The sequence below is a fragment of the Myodes glareolus genome, chromosome 26 (genome assembly GCF_982192425.1).
Source record: "Myodes glareolus chromosome 26, mMyoGla1.1, whole genome shotgun sequence".
Classification (NCBI taxonomy): Eukaryota; Metazoa; Chordata; class Mammalia; order Rodentia; family Cricetidae; genus Myodes; species Myodes glareolus.
The window spans coordinates 40066019-40085838 of NC_142051.1; the positions used below are offsets into that span (position 1 = coordinate 40066019).

At 43.6% G+C, this 19820-nt stretch overlaps 1 protein-coding gene across 4 annotated transcripts in view; it reads left to right on the forward strand.

Annotated features, from left to right (window-relative positions):
• The window catches only part of Ano4 (anoctamin 4), a 319024-nt gene that overhangs the window by 59288 nt on the left and 239916 nt on the right, over window positions 1–19820 (forward strand). Inside the window, exon 1 of one of the 4 annotated variants that reach the window (XM_087901925.1) lies at window positions 2120–2628. The exons of 1 other annotated variant lie outside the window; for it this stretch is intronic. The gene's annotated coding sequence lies outside the window, so the exon portion shown is untranslated. Of the gene's footprint in view, window positions 1–2119; window positions 2629–19820 lie in introns of those variants that run through there. 2 more of the 4 variants (XM_085683402.2, XM_087901926.1) reach the window with 2 other exon arrangements.

Consider the following 19820-nt stretch of genomic DNA (forward strand, 5'->3'; position numbering starts at 1 on the left):
CAAATCGCCATCCAACAGATGTTTCTTGGGAACCTGTGATATGTTTGGTGCTGGCAAAAAAAAAACAGTGCGATACCCTGAGTTTAACTGATTTATTTTTTGTTTGTACAGTGCAAAATTAAGTGTTGTTTATCACTGTCTGAAACCGAGGCATTTCTATCATCATTTGGAGAGGGAGGAAGAGAGACATGACCAAACTTGAAAAATTAATTACTTTTGAGTTCCTAGAGTGCCATGTTCATTGACCCAATTGCCATATAGATGTACAATTATTTAATCTATTGGACAATTTGTATTTCTGCAGCATTATCCCTGTCATGCTCCATTGTCCTCCTACACAGTCAAGGTATCGAGTCTGTTTTATAAACAGTATTAATCGCAATTATTCAGCAGCTTTAAGTAATACTCTCTTTAAACACACGATTTGATAGGCTGACCGTGTCATTGTCACATTAGGAGCTGCTGGTGGTCATCAAAGCAAACACTCAGCTAAAGCACATCCAACATTAGGTTTTAAACGTGGGCCCGAGAGATGGATCAGGGGAGCAAAGGGGCTTGCTGCAAAACCTGACAGCATGAGTTCGATCCCCAGGACCGGCATGGAAGGACAGAACCGCTTCTCACAAGCTATCCTTCGTGCATGAGGCTGGGGTTGTGTGCACCTACCCCACCATATCCATACACACACACACAAATAAATACAATGGAGATTATTTGTGTGTTTATGTTCCCAGGCTAGCTTAGGCTCTAGAAAATGCTGTAGGAGGCCAATTCAGAGCCTTGAGGCTGAAGGTCAGCCTCACAGCTTGAGTCACTTGAAAAACATTTAAGAAGAATGTTTTCTAGGATATTAAAATTTGCCTGTTGGACTATAAACTCCTTGAAGGCAGCAGGGGGGGGCATCTCTGCACCCTTTACACATAGTCTTTCTGTAGTTGCTGATTTGAATTGAACTGGGATGAACAATAAACAGAATTTGGGTCTCTCAGATTTCTCTTATTTAATGTCCGCATGGCTCCCCTGGCGAGCATCCTTTTCTTCCTCATTTAAGGGCTCTCATTTTACTAGACTTGTCTTTGACAGGGAAGGTTTTTATGGCCCCCCTGCTGTGACTCACATTGGAGCCCAGCTAACCACTTTCTTGGCACCTAGCTCTTCTTTTTCAGGTTTCTCCATGTCAGCCTGCAGTTTGCCCATGACTAGATGGCATAACAGACTATCCGGAGAATGTCCAACCTCTGAGTGAAAACAGACCTAAAATTAGAAACCCAATGTCACATAAAACACAGAGGACCGGTACCTTCCTATTTACTCCTGACTGGAACAGGGAGCTGGTTCTTTGGATAAGGAGGGATCCGTAAACCATCTTCCAAATTTAAAAAATTCACATCTCATTCAACTAACCTTTAACCTAAGAAACTACTTCCCGATCCAATTTAATCATTGCAAACACAGCTTAACGTATACGTTACCAGCGTTCTAGGTGTGATAGGGATGGTTTTTTAGAAAAAGTAAATAGGAGAAGTTTAGAATTATCCCTCATTGACCGTAAAGGCCTTGGCTCTTGCCTGCTAATACAAATTGTGCCGTCTCACTTCAGTGCTTACAAATTAATTCTACTTACCTAGAGCATGTATGTCCTGTCTTAAATCATGGCTGACTTAGAGCTGCCAGTGAGAAATGTACACTGTTAAACTGTAAAAATGTTTAACAACATTTTTGTTCAAACATTACACAGGAAATTAACAAAGATGGAGGGCCAAACTCCTGCAGAGACCTTTGACCCTTTTCAGTTCACGATGTGGAATGCCCTATTCCTGGCCACCTTAGCTTCTGCTTCAGCCATAGAGAGGCACAGGTCCAGAGTGCCACTCTTGAACTCATGGTGACCTTATGGAGGGTCCACGTCAGAGCTGTCTGGTCTGTGAGGAGCCACCGTGCCCCACTTACTGGGCTTCCCATAGAAATCATGTGGGATGCCTTGGGAAGATGCTGAGTGGCCAACCTAACGGTGGGGCTTTGGGAACTGGCAAGCAGATATTAACGGAGACTGGGGAGAAGGCAAGCCGCCAACCCTGCCAAACTTCTGTTGCTGTGTGTTGCTGGCAGGGAGCTGTCCTGCAGCTCCCAGGACCGGCTGTCATCTGCCCCTCTCTTGTCACACTGACAACAGCCCCCTAGCCGGGCTGATTGGTTGCTGGCAATAACTGATATGGAATACTGATGTGCTCACGGGCAGTTCCTTCCACTCCAAAGAGACTTCTTCCTGACCCAAACGTTGCTTCTCAGAGCCTAGCCTGGTCGTCCTCCCCCCAACCCCCAAGCCGCCCCTGCACCCGGTGGGGAGGACCTGTCCTGGGCGTGATGCTCTGAGATTGTGATGAAATTGGCCCCAGCTGGCTGCTCTCACTCCGGCTTGCTCTCTCCGGAGAGTCCTGTTCCAGACTTCTCAGGGTTCTTTTACAGCACAAACAGCTGCCTGCTGGCTGGAGGGGAGGCTGAAAAGGACTTGTGTGTGGAGGGTTTCTTGCCTCTCTTCACTTTGCCGGCCTGGAGGTTCGCTGCGAATTCCTATCTGCCACCGAGGAAGGATCCCTTTTCCTTCTGTTGACTCTTTCTATTTTTATGGTAAGTGCTTGCATTGAATGAGCTGTTCTGCTGCAGGGAAAGGATCGCTTCCTCTCTTCCCAGCTAGGCTTAGTGACCTTCCTTTTGCTTCTCTTCTGTTCTCATGGTCATTTTTTTCTGGACGACCCAGTGAACTAAAATGCCTGGGGTCGTTTGTCTGCGTAGTCTGTCTTTGATTTATTTATTTCTTCATAAACCTGAGCCCTCTGGCTATGACGGAAACATAAGTGCTAGCTCTCTTTGTCCTTGAAGCAGCAGCTAGGCAAATGTGTTCTCCCCAGCAAACTGCAGCAGTGTACGGGGAATCCGTGCAGGCTGGCTGATAGATTCCGGCGAGACAATTCCCCCGCGTTCTAAGGGGCACTCTCTCGGAGCCTGGAGGGACCAGGGGTGACCTGCCAACATTGTATAGACTTCCATCTTCCTCTGGTGAATAGGAGCACACACGTGTGAGTTATGTCAGAGTGTGTATGGGCAGCTGTGCTTTGAACATCTGCCGGTGGGTCCAGAACGGCCCCGTGTCTTGCGGGGGTTTACAACTTGGGCAGGCACATTAGCAGGGAGAGGAATCCTGCGCTGGCAAGGCAAGATGAGTAGACTGCATGACCTCATCGCTTCTGAGTCTCAGAGCCCTGGGTTCTCTGCAAACCGGTTGCCTTGTGGCTTCTTTGGAGGAACAGTGGGGAGTGATGGGAAGAACGTTATTTCGGAGTTGAAAACCTCGCTTCACCTTCCTGCTGGGAGAGAGAAGCTTTGGAGCGTTTGGAAGGGTTAGACTTTCCCAAGAGAAAGCAGTCAGCTTTCCTATGAAGACAGTGTGCACGGCAGGTGGAATATGCCAAAGCAGGCTTACTGGTGCTCTCCTTTCCCACCTGGCCTCCCAGGTTGGCTGTAGAGAGTATTGCAACTTAAAGTCGGCTGCTGGATGCCTCAGGAAGCCCAAAGGAAACCCAGAGCATTTCTGGAGTTTCACCTTGTTGAACTTATGCACTGCAGAAGCCTTTCTTTACAGAGAGCTCCTCCTTCCTTCCTTCCTTCCTTCCTTCCTTCCTTCCTTCCTTCCTTCCTTCCTTCCTTCCTTCCTTTTTCCCTGCCTCCTTCCTTTCTCCTTCCCTCCCTCCCTTCCTCCCTCCTTCCTTCCCTCTGTCCCCCCTCCCTCTCTTCCACAGCACGATGAAATATGTTGGTCAAAGCAATATTGCAAATTATAAGCTTCAAGGTTGTCATTCTCCTCTGTTTTTTGTTTGTTTGTTTTGTTTTTTATTTTTTTTATAAGTTTTGGGGCTAAACATTGGTTGTCTTCTTGTATATGGGAATATGAACTCCAGGAGGAGTTGCCGTCAGGGGTAATTTAGCCTCCCATCCGTGTGATTTTTGTGACAAACAAGGGGGACCGTCCAGTGAAGCTTCTGATCTCTCCCTTGGTCCTCGGGAGTTTGGAGTGTGAAGTTTTGGAGCCTGCCTTCTTCTGTTGCACCACTTTTATTCCCACTGTCTGGGCCTTTTTCTTAAGCCAGTCTTGATGCTGTATTCTTTTATCTTGTTTCCTGAGTCCAAAGTAGATATATTTGGTGTTCTGTTTGTATTTTGTGTTTTGGTGATTATTCTATTTTGTTTGCATTATTTTTTGCATAAGAAAAGCTTGAAAGCGTCCATTTCAATGGCTCGACGATGTAGATGTTTATCTGGTCCCTCCAAACTCATGTGAGAGAAGAAGGAGCAAATGAGTGAGTGTTCAGATGTCTTCTTAGCAGTAGAAGGGACAGGGGATTGTTCCTGCGGACTGCAGTTGGAATCCTTAACCGATGCTTTAAAGCCTTCTGCGGTCCTGGGGTTGTAACTCGGATATACATAGTCTTTCCTGCATGCAGCCGTGGTTCATGGCGATATTGGGATGTGCCTGGCAAGCTCTCTGGTTCTTCTTATGATTCTTTAGTGTACAGCTCTTTACTTCGCTTAATCCCCTCTCCAGCTGAAATGATTTTCTTGGGGGCTTGGGGTTGGCAACTTGTGGTATTCATCAGGGTGGAAAGAGTTAGAATGAGCTTAGATGGATTGAAAATAACCTCTACACTTCACCCTCGGGCAGTTTTCAATGGCTTTAGAAAACATTTCATTGTAATTATCAGCAACTTTAAGCGTTGAGACAAAAAGATCCCTTAGGCTTGCTTTGTTTTGTTTATCAGATTGTTTCTCTAAATAATCAGAATCATATATATCTATACATACATAATTATAATCACGATATATGTGTGTATGTATATATTTACAGTATATATGCACAGACACATATACAAGAATATAGACAGACATGCTGTTTAGTTTTGATATGATATTCACTATAATTACAAAATTAAAACTGTAATTTTAATAGTTGCATAGTTGTAGCATGCCCAGGGAACTGTAGAAAATTTCCTGTGATATTGCCTAGCATTGTCTAGAGAGCTGCCTTGTGTGTGTGTGTGTGTGTGTGTGTGTGTGAGAGAGAGAGAGAGAGAGAGAGAGAGAGAGAGAGAGAGGATTTCCCTACTTGCAGCACCTCACTATCATGCCTTTGGGAATTTCTTTGCATCAGGGGAGCGGTCTAGTCAGCATTTCTGTGTCTCACAGCAGGCTGTCATGTTAATCCCTTTGCAGTGTCTCTGCATGGGAAAGAACCCCAGGAACTGATAAAAAGCTGTGTTGACTGCTTATCCTCAGTGTGAAGAAGTCTCTGCAATGGTTTATCTGAGTGCTTATTTCATGACTGTGCAGCTACAACACCCTGAAGTTATTTCAAAAGGGTCTCAGATTTCTAGACTGGTCTAGATGCCGTAGTTCATTGGCTCACACCCCTCAATTACAGCCTCCATCCAAACCTCTCTCTCACTATCATTAGGTGACACTTTAATCTCAGTCCTGCAGTTTATATTGTGAACCACGGGTCTCCATTTTTAGTCTCTTGTTTCCTGCATCCTGTCCTCCCTACTTCTGCTCTCCGTTTTTGAACACATCCGTGTGTGCACTGATAAACTCAGTGGGGCACATATATGGGTACGTTGACAGACTCAGTGAAAGGGAAAACCGTATGTGGATGAATGAAGTTGCAGCTTTTCTTCAGGTAGCCCAACTGCAATTGCTCAGACTCCCATGCAACTGGGAGGTGATTCTATCCACATTAATACCCGTATCACTGTATGGTTCTGCAGGTCTTGTTGTCATTCAAACTACTTTCCATAGCTGATTACCAAGGGCCCAGAAATAGCATCACTTCTGCATTTTAATTAATGGCATTCTAGATCTGCCTGGGTTAGACTGCCCTCAATTTTTGACATGTTTACTGTCTGAACTGTTCTTATGTTAAGAGAGAAAGTTTGTGAGCGATACAAAGTAGAATGGTTTGATTATAAGATCCAGTCTGCCCTTGGAAACTGCGCGAGCCGCGGTTATTAGGAAGTCTTTTCCGTTACCTTTTTCAATATAATTAAGCCAACGTATCCCCCCCTTCTCACCTTCCCACAAGCTCCTTTTACAGAGGAAAGGGGGTAATGCACAAAGTCCTCACATCAGCTTCCTTAGAGGGAGGACTGTTCCTCAGCCAACAATCAAAACCACTTCTCACACCACCATGGTGCTCGACTTTGAAAGGAGCTCACTAGTCCATTGGCAGCACAGACTGACTGTGTAAAACAGGAGAGCTGCTTCATAAGCCGTGTAAGTGACTGTTTCGGACGTGCGCTGCCCTACTGAATTTAGGACTACAACCTCCTCATGGGGGGGGGGCACCATCTTGGTAGAATAGTAATCTATCCAGACTGTCATAAATGTTTATGTTTCAAGTTCTACGTCTTGGGTGGTAGCAGGAGATGGCAGAACTTTGGAGGAGAACCAAATCACAGCCCCAAAATAATGCAAGACGAAAGGGAGGTAATTCCTCCCCATATATAGCATTCGGTTCTCCAGTCAGACCGTTGGTTAAGTCTGAAGAGCCAAGAAATTGGTCAACTATATCATGACAGGTTTGGTGGACCTTTTTGCTATTAGAAGTCTTTAAGCCTTCATCAGGGTTAAACCCTTCATTGGCTACTGAGTGGCCTTTTGACTTGAGTTGGCTGGTAGCCTTTCTCACAGAACACAGACCTGTTATTCATCAAGAACCTACTTGTAGTGTTCCTGTTGACGCCCTGTAGGGAGTTCTTGTACGTGGTGGGGAGAGAGCCAGTGGAGAGGATTGGATATCAAAGGTGAGCTGGCCACAGAAGCTTGTTTTGGGGACCCTGTGACTGAAAGGCTGGGTCTGTTAACTTAGGCTTGGGCCACATCATTTCAGAAGATACTAGTCTAGCCATGAAAAAAAGTGAGATGTTCTGTTTCCATTTATTCATTACTAATCAAATGGAAATACTTGACTCATATTTAGTCCCCCTGAAGGATGTGGGTTGCACGTTCTTTTGATCCTATAATGTAACAGGACATTTCTCTCCCGCCTGCTGAATAACCACTCAGAGGCTTAATATTAAATACAAACTGTTTGGCCTATAGTCCAGGCTTTTTATTAACTAGCTTTTACAGCTAAATTAACCAATTTCTATTAGTCTATATTTTACAAGGCTCATGGCTTGTTACCTCACATCTTTCCCAGAGACCGTGGGCATCTCTCCGACTCCACCCTTCTTCTTCCTGTATCTCTGCTTGGATTTCTCTCCTGGCTCTATTCTGCCTGGTTATTGGTCAAATCAGCTTCTTTATGACCCAATGGCAATAAAACATATTCGCAACATATAGAGGAACATTCCACATCACTGCCAAGTTCTCAGAACTCAGTTATGAATGTGGCCTTCAGAATGCCTCAAATCCGTATAAGAATTTTGAACCGTCCTGAACAGGACTCAGGTGGGATCACTTGCTTACCTTGTGACATTTTTGATGTCTTATTGTCAGAGATGACTTTGAGGAACATCTGACCTTATTTTCCACAAGTTAAGAAAATAAAGCCATTTCCTGAAGTTAAAGATCTGCTTGGCATCCGGACTAGGTGAATTTAGAGCAAAGCACATTCCTTTATTTGTTAGGAACCCTGTTCTCTTCCTGTTGCGGGGCCCCTCCCACAGTACACAGCTGACATACACTGTCATTCATTGCTCACAAAACTGCTTTGTGGCAACTAACTCACTGGTGACCATTATGCCCAGGCTCACTTGATGCGAATTACGTAGCTGTACCAGTCAGCGTGAGTCACACCCGGGGAATGTTTATGGTAATTTGTTCATGTTTATGTGGTAATGCCTTTTTTTTTTTTGGTATTGAAATTTTGCTTTTCTAATGGGCGTTTCAAGAATTTTGCAAACGCTATGATTAGGTTTTTCTTTTGCCCTTAAATTATTCAAGTGATTATGCCTGTTTATGGATCGATTCCTCCATGCACTTAATACATTGGATTATTATTTGCTGTGCCCATGCTATGTCCACCCTGTGGGTAGCATTCCACGTATGACTGAAGCAGCCATGTCCAGCCATCACCTTCTCAGCACGCTGTCTCTTCAGGCTTCACGCAGCTACCTTCTCTTGATTCTTAGCCTGTGTTCTGCTTGCCGTTATTCTCATTCCTGAGAGAATCCAGTGGCTTGGGCAGTTTGTACCTTTAGTTCGTCACTGAGAGTTTCTTTTCATAAAGAAGTCATCTTTGCTGTTATTGCAACCTAGGTCTCACTGTCTTCCAACGCGCCCGCAGCTCCTGGTTCTGTCGCCTGACTGAACAAAAGAAATTAATTAGCTTAGACGGTTGCCATGTGGTGAAATGACTTCCATTCTTTGGGAAAACTTGCCTGTTTCCCCTAGGTTGACAGCTTGGGTGGAGTGACATCTGTGGAACTGGTTGCAGGTGAAAGACCAGGCTCCTGGCTCTTGTAAACCACACCCTCCCTAAAGTTCGGCTCTTGCTTCTGTGTTCGCCTTGTTCTGAAGCAGATATGGGATGTTTCAGGAGTTCCCAAACCATTTGCAGTTCTTAGGAATGCCCAGTGTTTTGACTTTCCTCAGTCACACATAATATGCCTTCTGCCTAGAATGTCTCCCCTCTTTTCAGGGTGAACTTTGAAAGCACACTTAGGAGTCATTTCCCACCAATTCTTTAGATACCATCCTTATTAAACTCTATTGGTCCAAACCCAACTAGCTGGTGTTCTTTCCTTGAGTGTGGGGACTATGCTTCCATCCCTGTACCCCAAGTCTTAGCATAGTAACGACAGTAGGGCAAGTACCAAGTCCTCTGAGCACAAGATAGGGAATAACCATCCAAATCCTGTGGCAGTGTCTGGTCTATGTGGAGAGGTTAATTTATGAACACAGTGTGTCTCCATGACTTAGACTGAACAGGATAAAGAGAACCGGGTGTAGTTCACTAGATGCTCTATGTAAAAACCCCTTAAACATTCTTTGCCTCTACATGAATTTAAATAAAATAAATGATGAGAATATATCGAGTGCTCTCCACAGACAAAAGAAAATGCTTTATGTGCCAAGGAGTGAAACAAACAAACCATATAATTCTTGTCCTTGAAAAGGTTCCAAACTAGTAAGGAATAACCTGGTATATAAATTACCTAGCTTTGGAACAGACTTTCATACATAGAACCAGTAGGCCATGACTTGTAGCTATGGCAGAAGAAAGGGAATTCCAGACTAGGGGTGTGTGACCCAGAAACTTAAGGACCTAATGAAATGTATCAAAAATGAGGAGGTTTTGGAAGGAATAGGAATGGAGTTGTCTTAGAGGATGGGCACCGAGAATGGTACTGGACAGTCTAAACTTTATACTTTTGAAAGTTGTGGGATAATCAGTTTAGGAAAAGTCGGTTGTGGGTATGTGTTTGAAATCTCTTCTTAAGTTAACTACACCAAAGGCCTTCATTCTTCAGAGATGGCCATACCTCTTAAGAGGCACACTTTCCACTCATCCCCCTCTTTGTCTAGTTACTGTAGCAGTCAACGTCTTCACAAAGAGTCCGGCTTGGTGGCTTGGGTACATAATTATATCCAACCGGGAGCCTCAGGCAGGGGGATCACAAGTTTAATGGCTGCCTGGGCTGCAGAGTGAATTCTAGGCCAGCCTGGGTAACTTAGTAAGACACTGTCTCAAAATTAAAAAGCAAGAAAGACACATGCGTTAGAGGCAGCTTAGCATTAGAGTGTGTATGAGACTCTTGGATTCAAGCCTCAGTAGCACACGATGAAAAATCTTGGCAAGGAATCAAGCCAGAAAATCTAACCCAAATCAATCATTTAAGACCTAGAGAGGATTTTGGATTGAGAGCATTGTGGTGTTAATTAGCAAACTGTCTAGCCTGTGAGAAGCCTCATGGGTGCATTGGCGTTTTATTGCTAATAACAAGTTGTTTCTTTTTCTTTGGCAATTAACTTTCTGCTGTTATAAGGAATATGCTTATTTTGTGAACCAGTGGGATATGCGTGCATCAGCTGGCTTTCACGTAGGTAGAAAAGTGGCTTAGAGAATTCTGCTTGTGATGAATTTAGTTCATCCCCTGAGCGTGGTTTCTGTCATGCTGATTCCTTCCCTTTTCCAAAAAAATTGTCAGTGAGTTCATATTTAGGGGCTAAGATGGTGAGTTTTCATACTTTGGGATTATAGATATTGATTATAGATCATAGATGTGTAGAGAGATTATGATCAGATAGTGTTTCAAGCTCGTTAAAGAATTTGGACCAATATGTGTAGCTATCTTGGCTAGACCTTGGGAGAAAATGTGTTTTGTTGTTGTAGAGTAAGATGAAACAGAGCAGCTTACTTCTTTCCTTCCATTGTTCGTTCACTCCAGAGTGGTTGTTGAACATTTAACTGTGTTCTAGGCAGAAGCAGCAACAGTGGAAAGAATCACATTCCATCTTCACGGGGGTCGCATCTGATGGGAGTGGACGGAGGAGACAGAAAAGATCATTAGCAACTATGAAGTTGCTCTGAGCGTGATTAGTACTAAGGACAAGAAGAAAATGAATGTGTTTGCCATGGCTTGCATATTTGGCTTCCCTTCAGCTTTTAACTTTTTGTAGTATCTTGATCAGATTTTTGCTGTTGTGACAGAAATGTCCAAGGCCAATAAGTTGCAGGAGACACAGTTTAGTGTGACTTGTGATTTCAGAGGTTTCAAAGCTCTCAGCTCCACTGCTTTGAGGGGGAAGCAAGGCAGAACACCATGATGGAGGCCATGCTAGAGAGGGTGGGAGGGAGGAGAGCTGCTCACCTCAGGAAAGCTGGGAAACAAATCAGACAGAAAGGAAGTGCTCAGGGCAAGGTCAACATACTCCCAGTGATATACTTCCTCCTGGAAGTGTAAGGCCTACCTCCTGCTAGCACATTCAGTATGAACTCGTTAATGGATGAGTTATTGATGAAGCCAGCATCCTCATGATTCAGTTGCCTATCAATGACTGGATTCACTAACTGGGGACTTAGCCTTCAACCAGTGAGTCTTTTGGAGAACAGCTCATACACAAATTATATATGTTTACATTTTTTACTATTAATTTATTCTTAATTAATTGATTTATCTATTTGCATTTTCCTTTTGATTAATCTTTTAGAGTCTTGTGGGTGTTTTTCCCTGTTGAGCAATTAGAATACTCTGTATAAAGAATACTCTGTATAAAGATAATAATAATAAAGCCATATCATTCTTAAAGTGGTTATAAGAGGAAGCTCTATGGATGTGAAAACTCTGTAAAGCCAGAGAGTTGGTGAAGACAGAAGCAGATTTTCCCTTCGCCTGAGTCTGAGGTCACTTTGGCGGGTCATCCTGGGAGAACTGGGAGTCATGAGAACTGCAGCCCTGGAAGAGGGCAGATAACCATCGGTGTAGCACAGACCGTTCAGAGAAGGGCATGGGAGGGAACCGGAAAATAATCCCACAGGAAGCTTAGCAAGGAATTTCTGTCCGAGGGAAGGGAACAAGGAAGGAACGGGTAGGAAAAGCAGTGAGACGGGTGGATGCCGGTGAGTAGCATCTACGGAAACAGGTTCTGTGCCTTGATACATCTGGATGAGTCAGCTAACAGATAAATGTGCCAATGGCGCTTTACACATCTGGACACACACAGTTTCCACACCACGTTCCGTGCTACCTCCCATTCCACATCCACATTCTCCTCTACTCCAAGCTTGCGTTCAGTCAGTACTTTCTACCTTGTTTCTAAAGAATTAAGATCTGAGAGAAAATATCACTTAGTGGTGTGAGTCTAGACTCTGGGGGAGATAGTGTGTTCCCGTCCTGGCCTTGGCACTTACTTGCCTTTGGGTTTTGACCGAGTGACTCGGTTTCTTTGTGCATCATTGATGTGCATATAATTGATGTGCGTCATCAATCATCAGCATGGGCATAACTGGGGATGCTGACTTCTTAGGTTCCAGCTGCGTTAAATGAGATGATATATGAAGAGTGTTTGGTATGACGCCTGCAGACAGTGACTGTCTTACTCTGTTTTTCTGTTACTGTGTTGAAGTACTGATTAAATCAGCTCAAAGGAGGGGGGGTTATTTAGACTCACAGTTCCAGGCTATAGTCCATCATGGCCGCGATGGTCACCGTGGAGCTGACCGCATTGCACCTCTGTAATCAAGAAGCAGAGAATGACCACTGAATGCAGGGGCTCAGCCGGTTATCCCCAGTCCAGGATGTCCTGCCCAGGAATAGTCCTGCCCCAAGTTAAGATGGTGCTTCGTGCATCAATTAACAAAATAGACCACACCCACAGGCATACCCAGAGGTTCATCCCCTACATGACTCTAGAGCCTGTAATCATGACACCATGACAGTTACTTTACCCAGCAAGCACTGATTTGTTCCGTTCCGTGTCAATTCCATGTATTTCTTACATATGTGTGTATGTTTTCCTGCTGCGTAGTGTGCTTGTGATAACCATGATTATTCTTCACGTGTATAATTCATGCTAAATGGGGGAAGCTTTAAAGAGAGATCTAATAGAGTTCTGTTATCAGTCTCTTAGATGCTTATCGTAACTTGAAATTGATTTAGCCATTGTCACAGTGAAGTATTTAACTGTGGACAGGGCCATGGGGCCAGGGGACCCAGGGAGAGGCTCTGTAAAAGGCTTTGTGGCAGGAAAAACAAAAAGCAGAGGAGAATAGGAACAAGAGGATGGGAAAGGGGGTTGAATCCCTTTGTCTCTGCTGAGAGAGGGTCGGTGAGCAGCGGCTGCTCCTTAGGTGCTGTGCGCTCCGGGGGTAGGTTATTACCAAACATGGTGGACAGTTTCCTGGATGGAATTAACAAGGAGACGGGGTTGGTGAGGATGGAGACGGATGTGTGAACAGAGCGGAGATGAGCAGCTAAGTTTGTTAGAAAGGTTTCTCAACGTGGAATGGTTGGGTTAAAGGTCATGTGAGTTTAAATTTTTTTTATTTAACTTTTATTTTATTTTATTATGTGTATTGGGATCAGATCCCCTGGAACTGGAGCTACAAACAGTTGTAAGCTGCCGTGTGGGTGCTGGGAATTGAACCCAGGTCCATCTGGAAAAGCTGGCAGTGCTCTTAACCACTGAGCCGTCTCTCCAGACTCAAGTTGAAATATTTGGGTGGTGCTTGCTGACTTACTGTTGACTAAAGTATCAAGTTTATGCTCCCAGCATCCATGGATGAGAATACATCCCGCCCCATATCTAAGCTCACCAGCAGACGTTTTGATTTTTGCTGAGCTACCTGATCAAAGCAGCATCTTTTAGGTTAGTTTGAATGTCTTTTCATGTGTCTTTATTTTTCTTCTATGAACTAATTTTCTGTTGCAGGTTAACTTTTTAAAAAATCTTAGGGTTTGTCTCCTTGATTTTTAGCAGTTTTAAATTTTATTTTATTGTCTATTTTTCCTCTATTGAAAATAGAATTTTTAATACAATATATTCTGATTGATTTTTCTCTCCCTGAACTCTTCTGAGATCCTTTTCCCCTCCACTCAGAATCCACACCCTTTCTGTCTCTCATTAGAAAACAAACAGGCCTCTAAAGAATAATAAGAAAATAAGATAAACCAGGCATGGTGGTGTATACCTTTAATTGCAGTGTTTGGGAGATCTCTGTGAGTTCAAGGCTAGCCTGGTCTATATAGTGACTTCCAGGACAGCTAGGACTACGTAGAAAGACCCTGTCTCCAAAACAAAAAGAAAAGACCTTACCAACCAAATATATAAGAAATAAAAAAGAAGATAAAGCAAACAAACCATAACTAGCAATAATAGGACAAAATAGAAGAAAGGTAAAAGAAAAAAGCATGAGAAAGATATATAAATGCAGACACACATGTCTCTACACACAGGAATCCATAAAAACATAAAAATATAAGCCTAATACATACATAAAGGATTTGTAAAGTTAAAAATATAAGAAAGAAGGAAAGAAAGACATACCCTGGCAAGATGTTATGAGAAAGAACCTTTACAGATGCCACTGAGTTCATGAGGTGCTTGTTCATGGAACCTGTCCTTAAGAGTGGTTTGTATGGCCAGTGAGAGTCTGTTGGAGAAAAGTAATTTTTCCTTTATGAACGGTTATCCGTTGGAGGTAGCTTCTGGGTTAGAGATGGGGGTGTGCATCCATTTCTCCTCTTGGCTTCATCCGGCTCAGACTGGTGAAGGTCTAGTGCATGCTGCCGTAGTCTCTGTGGGTCCACGTGTGCAACGGTCTTCTGTTTTGGAGGCCGTGTTTCATGGATGTCCTCTCCTCCCTAGGACTCTTGCAGCCTTTCTGCCTCTATTACAGGGTTGCCTGAGTCCTGAGGATTTTAGTTACATACATACATACACACATACATACATACATACATACATACACACATACACACATACATACACACATACATACATACATACATACACACACATACATACATACATACACACATACATACATACATACATACACACATACATACATACATACATACATACATACACACATACATACATACATACATACATACATACATACACGAGTTCATATTTTCTTATGGCTTTCCACAAAATTCTTCTCTGTATTTTGTTATTTATCTTTGATATTGTTTATAGTGCTTGTAGCATAACATTTTTTTTTAAAAGAAGAATTACTACATTGCAGGCAAGGCGTAGATATATTATTCAAGAAATGTTTAGGAAGATTTGCATCAATGGTAACTGAATACCGTGTTTGTGTTAAACTTACAGCTGGAAGGACCTAGACAAATGAACCTAGGAATTAAAGTGCACAACTTGAGACTAGAGGAGTGCTGTTTGGGAAATAATGGGGGATTGGAGAACAAAGGGAATGCTGGAGATTCCGCATGCCCAGTTTGGTCCATGTACCACGCTAGGTTCACTTGTTCATTTGTGCACTCGAGAGCTACACTGGGTTGTATGTGCTGGCCACACAGAGACTCTGTCATTGCTTTACTCAGGGAGTTTGTGTGAAATAGAACTCAATCAGAAGTATATAAATGGTGTCTACTTCGTTGAGCAATGTGGTTCACAAACAGGCCACATTAAACACAATATAAAGCAATTCAAGAGCCTGGGAATCTTCCTCAAATAGCCATCATGAGCCACATGACTTGAGGAGCTGGGAGTTCAGTGTGACTGACAGGGGAGAGGGGCAACCGTGGGCCACAGAACAGGATTTGCGGGTCTTCATCTTAAATTTGGAGTGTTGGGAAAAGAAATTTAATATGAAGAGCTATCCATTACATAATTTTCCATTCAAGGGCTTTTACCCCAAAGCAAGAGATAGGGTACTTTCCTAGTGATCTGTCAGGCAGTGTCCAGGGAGGTGACTCAGTCAGTTCCCTTACCTGGGCAGTCATCTCCGAGCGGAGATTACATCAGCTCCAAGTCTTAAATGCATTCTTGTAACCAGTGTGACCTCTGATGCCATGAAACCGAAAGTATATCTGAAAAAATGTTTTATGGCATCCCTCTGGTTAGGCCCTGATGCTCAGAAGGATTTTAGGTTGCTTATAGGGATATAAATTTCAGCTGTGAGGATGGCGAAATCCATGCCCACAGACTGCCCCAGCCACCATGGCTGGGTAAATTTCTATAGCATGATATAAGTAGGAATCCAAATTGAGCATGGGTGGAGTCTGTTCTCTTGGCCCTACCTGAGACCAAGGCTCTAGTTTGGTACAAGTCATTGTTGTCCAGTTAGCTGTAGAGTAAACCATGTGTGGTCCTCTGTTACTAGATGAGCTCATATATTGACTCTGGTGCTGTCATCATAAGTCGCTAGGTTACCCTTTTAGTTACTATAACAGATGATGGGTGAGATGGACATTTCTAGCTACAGTGGTCTTCTGTTTCACCTCAGTGGATGCTGGCTGCTCTCTTTTTTTGTGTGCAATTTCATATAAACTTATTTCATGTGTAGCATGAATAATAAAAACCCAGAGACAGATATTGGGGTGCAACCTGAAGGTCAGAAAGGCAAAACACAAAACAGCCAGCCCCTGGCTCTTACCTCTACCTCAGTCCAAAATGGCGATCCTGCCTCTAGGAATCTCAGAATGAGACTGTGTCTGAGGGCTGTCTCCTCCCATCTTATATTCCTCTCTAGGGCTGGGATTAAGGGCGTGCACCACTTCTGTCCGGTTTCTGTGGCAAACTAGAATGGGTACTGGAATTAAGGATGTGTGTCATGCTTGCCTGGTCTGTAAGGCTGACCAGGGTGGTCATTTTACTCTCTGACCTTCATGTACGCTTTATTTATTAAAATAAAATGAAATATCACTATATTCGCAGGGCAGGAGAAATGTCTCATGCTTAGGAGCACATGCTGTTCTTGCAGGGGAACAGAGTTCAATCTGGGGCATCCACATCCTGAGGCTCACAGCTGCCTCTAACTCCAACCACTGAAGAGAATCAGACTCCCTTTTCTGGCCTCTGCAGGCACGTGTGCATGCGCTCATACAGACACATACCCGTATACAGACACACACACACACACACACACACACACAAATAATAAAAACCAACCTTTAAAAGCTGTGTCTATACTGTTTAGACTTATTTCGTGGTGTTGTCACATGCTGTGTGCATGTGTGCACACATATAGCCCACATGTATGTATAGGCATGTAAGCATTTGCATACTCATAACCCCGAGAGCTCTCTCACTTTTGTTCAGTGTTGATTTCTATTTACTTTGTACTATAGACATTTCCTGCAGTGTCTGGGGCGGTCTACAGGCATTGTCTTCCCCATCTGTTTTCCGTGTGAAGAGTCTGATGAGCTTTCCTCTCCGGCCCTCTCCTCTGCAGAGGGACCATTCTTATTTTCATTTCAATTCTTCTAACCCAGCATCTGTCCCAAAACAGGAGTTCAAAAAAAAAATTGATTGTTGAATGAAACTGAGAAGCAGGTTTTGATTTCTCTCATTTCTGTGTTCTTACTGTTTCATTGTCCTGTGGGTTAAATGCTTCTGCATCCTCGTAGTTCGGAAATGCTTCTGGAAATGCTAAGTGATTACACCTTGTGTTCTTAGTTAGCAGTTTGGTTTTATGGGATAATCTATAGCATATCTGGGGCTCTAGCTTTAAAAATAGGTGATGTTTTAAAGGGAAGTTCCATTTCCTTTATGGGTATGGAGAAGGCATGAACAATAGGACAAAATTACCGCGTGTGTGTGCGTGCGTGTGTGTATATATATATATATATATATATATATATATATATATTACCTTATACGTGCATAATAACTTGTAGCCATGCGTAATGGCATGAAGTAAAAGTAGATTAAAGTTGGGAACAAAATGGAATCAAGAACAGTTCAAGAGCTGTGGGAATGACCTAAGCGTGGATACAAGGGCCATGATTTTGGCCTTAAGCACTCAGAAGGTGGGGGAGGAATACTGGAGGAGCCAGGATGAATCAGTGGCTTAGGAGGAGTGTAGCTGCTCTTGACACCAAGAAGACCAAGGTTCTCCCAGGAGTCCTCATAAAGCACACACTTTGCTGTGTTACGAAAGTCAGCAGAGAGGGTGATGCCAATTCCCCTGAGGTCCATCGTGTTAACTGCGAGGCTCTCCAAGTTTTATGGAAGCAGTAGTCAAGGGTACCTTAAGGTACCAGTTCTCTGATGGGCAGACTTGATCCAGGCGTATGAAAGACATGGATTACATTCCTTGTAAACCATCTTCCCTGTGTACTGATGTTTTCGCTAAGGCTTTCAGAATCGTCAACATTGAACTTAAGGCCAGGAAGCTGCTTGGCAGGTAACCACAGTTGCTGTAAATTCCTGAATGTGACAGCCACGTCACACCCACCCTGAAAAGAATCTTTCACAATACTCCTCCTACCCTCTGGTTCTTGGATTCTGTCTGCTTCCTCTTCCGTGATGTTCCCTGAGCCTTGGTGGTAGTGTCCAAGCTCAATTCAGCCAAAAGTTCAGACGGGTGGGGGAGGTGCCCTCCAGGGCTCACCTCTTCTTGAGGAGCTACTGACAGCTGATGGCTGGTGGAGCAGGGAGAAGCGTTCTTCCCTGGTGGATTTCCCAGACTCCTGTGGGTGGCCTCACACCCGTGCACACATGGGCAGCACCAGTTGGACTTACTGGGTTATTGAAAAATAAAAGGACATGAATTTAAGAGGGAGTTGTGTTAGGGGACTTGTGGGGAGTTTATGGGTGGATGTGTTTGTAGTTCACCGTATGTATCCATCAAATTCTTAAGAATAAAGAATAAATATGAAAAAGAATACTTCCTGGTAAATCAAGTCCCAAGTGCGGGTATTGTGAGGTCAGCCAAAGAGAGACATGTTTTATCAATGTCAAGTTAAAGCTGAGGTTAAACAGGAATCTTTAAAAAAATTTTTTTTTAAATCTTTTTAAACAGGAAGTCTTGAGTTGCCCGATAAAGACATTGGCCTAAGAAGCAGGTTAGGCAACTTTTTGCATCTCCAATGACGGCATAGAGAAACTGAGCTATGAGATCACGGTTATATACAGGAAATCAGGTATTTCTTAGTGCTCAATCCCCTCCAGGGGCTTTAAGTAGGTGTTTAGATAGGTGTGCACAGATACTTAGCAATAGGCTTAGAGACTATGATTCCACAAATCTGAACCACATTCTAAGACTCATCTCTCACATGTCCGTTTACAGCCATTCTTTCCCTCCATCAGCAAAGCAAAGCATCTCTCTCCCCATCCCGAATCTCACCATTGTGCAGGCCTACAGAGAGGCTTTGCATACTAAACAGAACAGCTGCTTGGAATATTCCTTTGCAGACAAACATAGTAATGTATGCAATAGAATGCTTTCAACATAAACACCATAGAATATGCTACATTGGGGTGAGATTCTTTGGAGAAGCAGGCTAGATGTGCGTTTATGGAGAGAAACCAACTCTGCCAATTTCCCCGCTGAAGAAGGAAAGCCTGAGCCCGATACAGTATTTTATAAATGGAATATAACAGTGTACAACAGTTGAAATACTTTCTCATATTGTATTTACTTATTGTGTGTATGCCATGTACATTCCATGGCCTGTGTGGGGGTCAGAGGACGTCTTTCAGGAGTTGGTTCTCTCCTACAGTGTTTGTCCTGGGAACTGAACTCAGGTCGTCTGGCTTAATGGCAAGTTCCTTTACCCACTGAGCCATCTCCCTGACCCGACAGTTTTGTTTAAGAAATTTACTGTTTACATATATAAAAATCGATCATTGTCACCTTACCAGATATGTGCTCATAAATTTTAAACTTCTTGGCAGTTTGACACAGTTTCAGGAGAAAATATATAAGATGTTGTTTGTTTCTGATCTTTAGCTCAGATGTGAGCAAGTGTGTTTGCCCAACACTCTCTGTCCTAAATTACACAGAAAAAGTCGTGTCAACCTGGTACTTGCTTTGCTTACGAAGGCAGACATCAGTTGAAGGTAGGTCAGCTCTTGTAAGAAAGAGAGCATAGGCTTTGAAATAGATCAGTGTGACACTCACCGTTCCTTCCTAATTTACTGATGTGCTGTGGCTGGATCACTCTAGCTGCCTCCCAGCTCTGAACGTGGCACGGAAGCCCAGAGCTGTCTAGTTCAAAGGGAAGTCACCTGCTATGGCTCACTGCGCTCCAGCTGCAGGACCTCCGGGCCCGACTTCCTGCACATCAGCGTGTATGCTCTAACCTCAGGTCTTTGTTTCCTCTACGTGGGTAAAAGTTACTTTTGGGAAGACG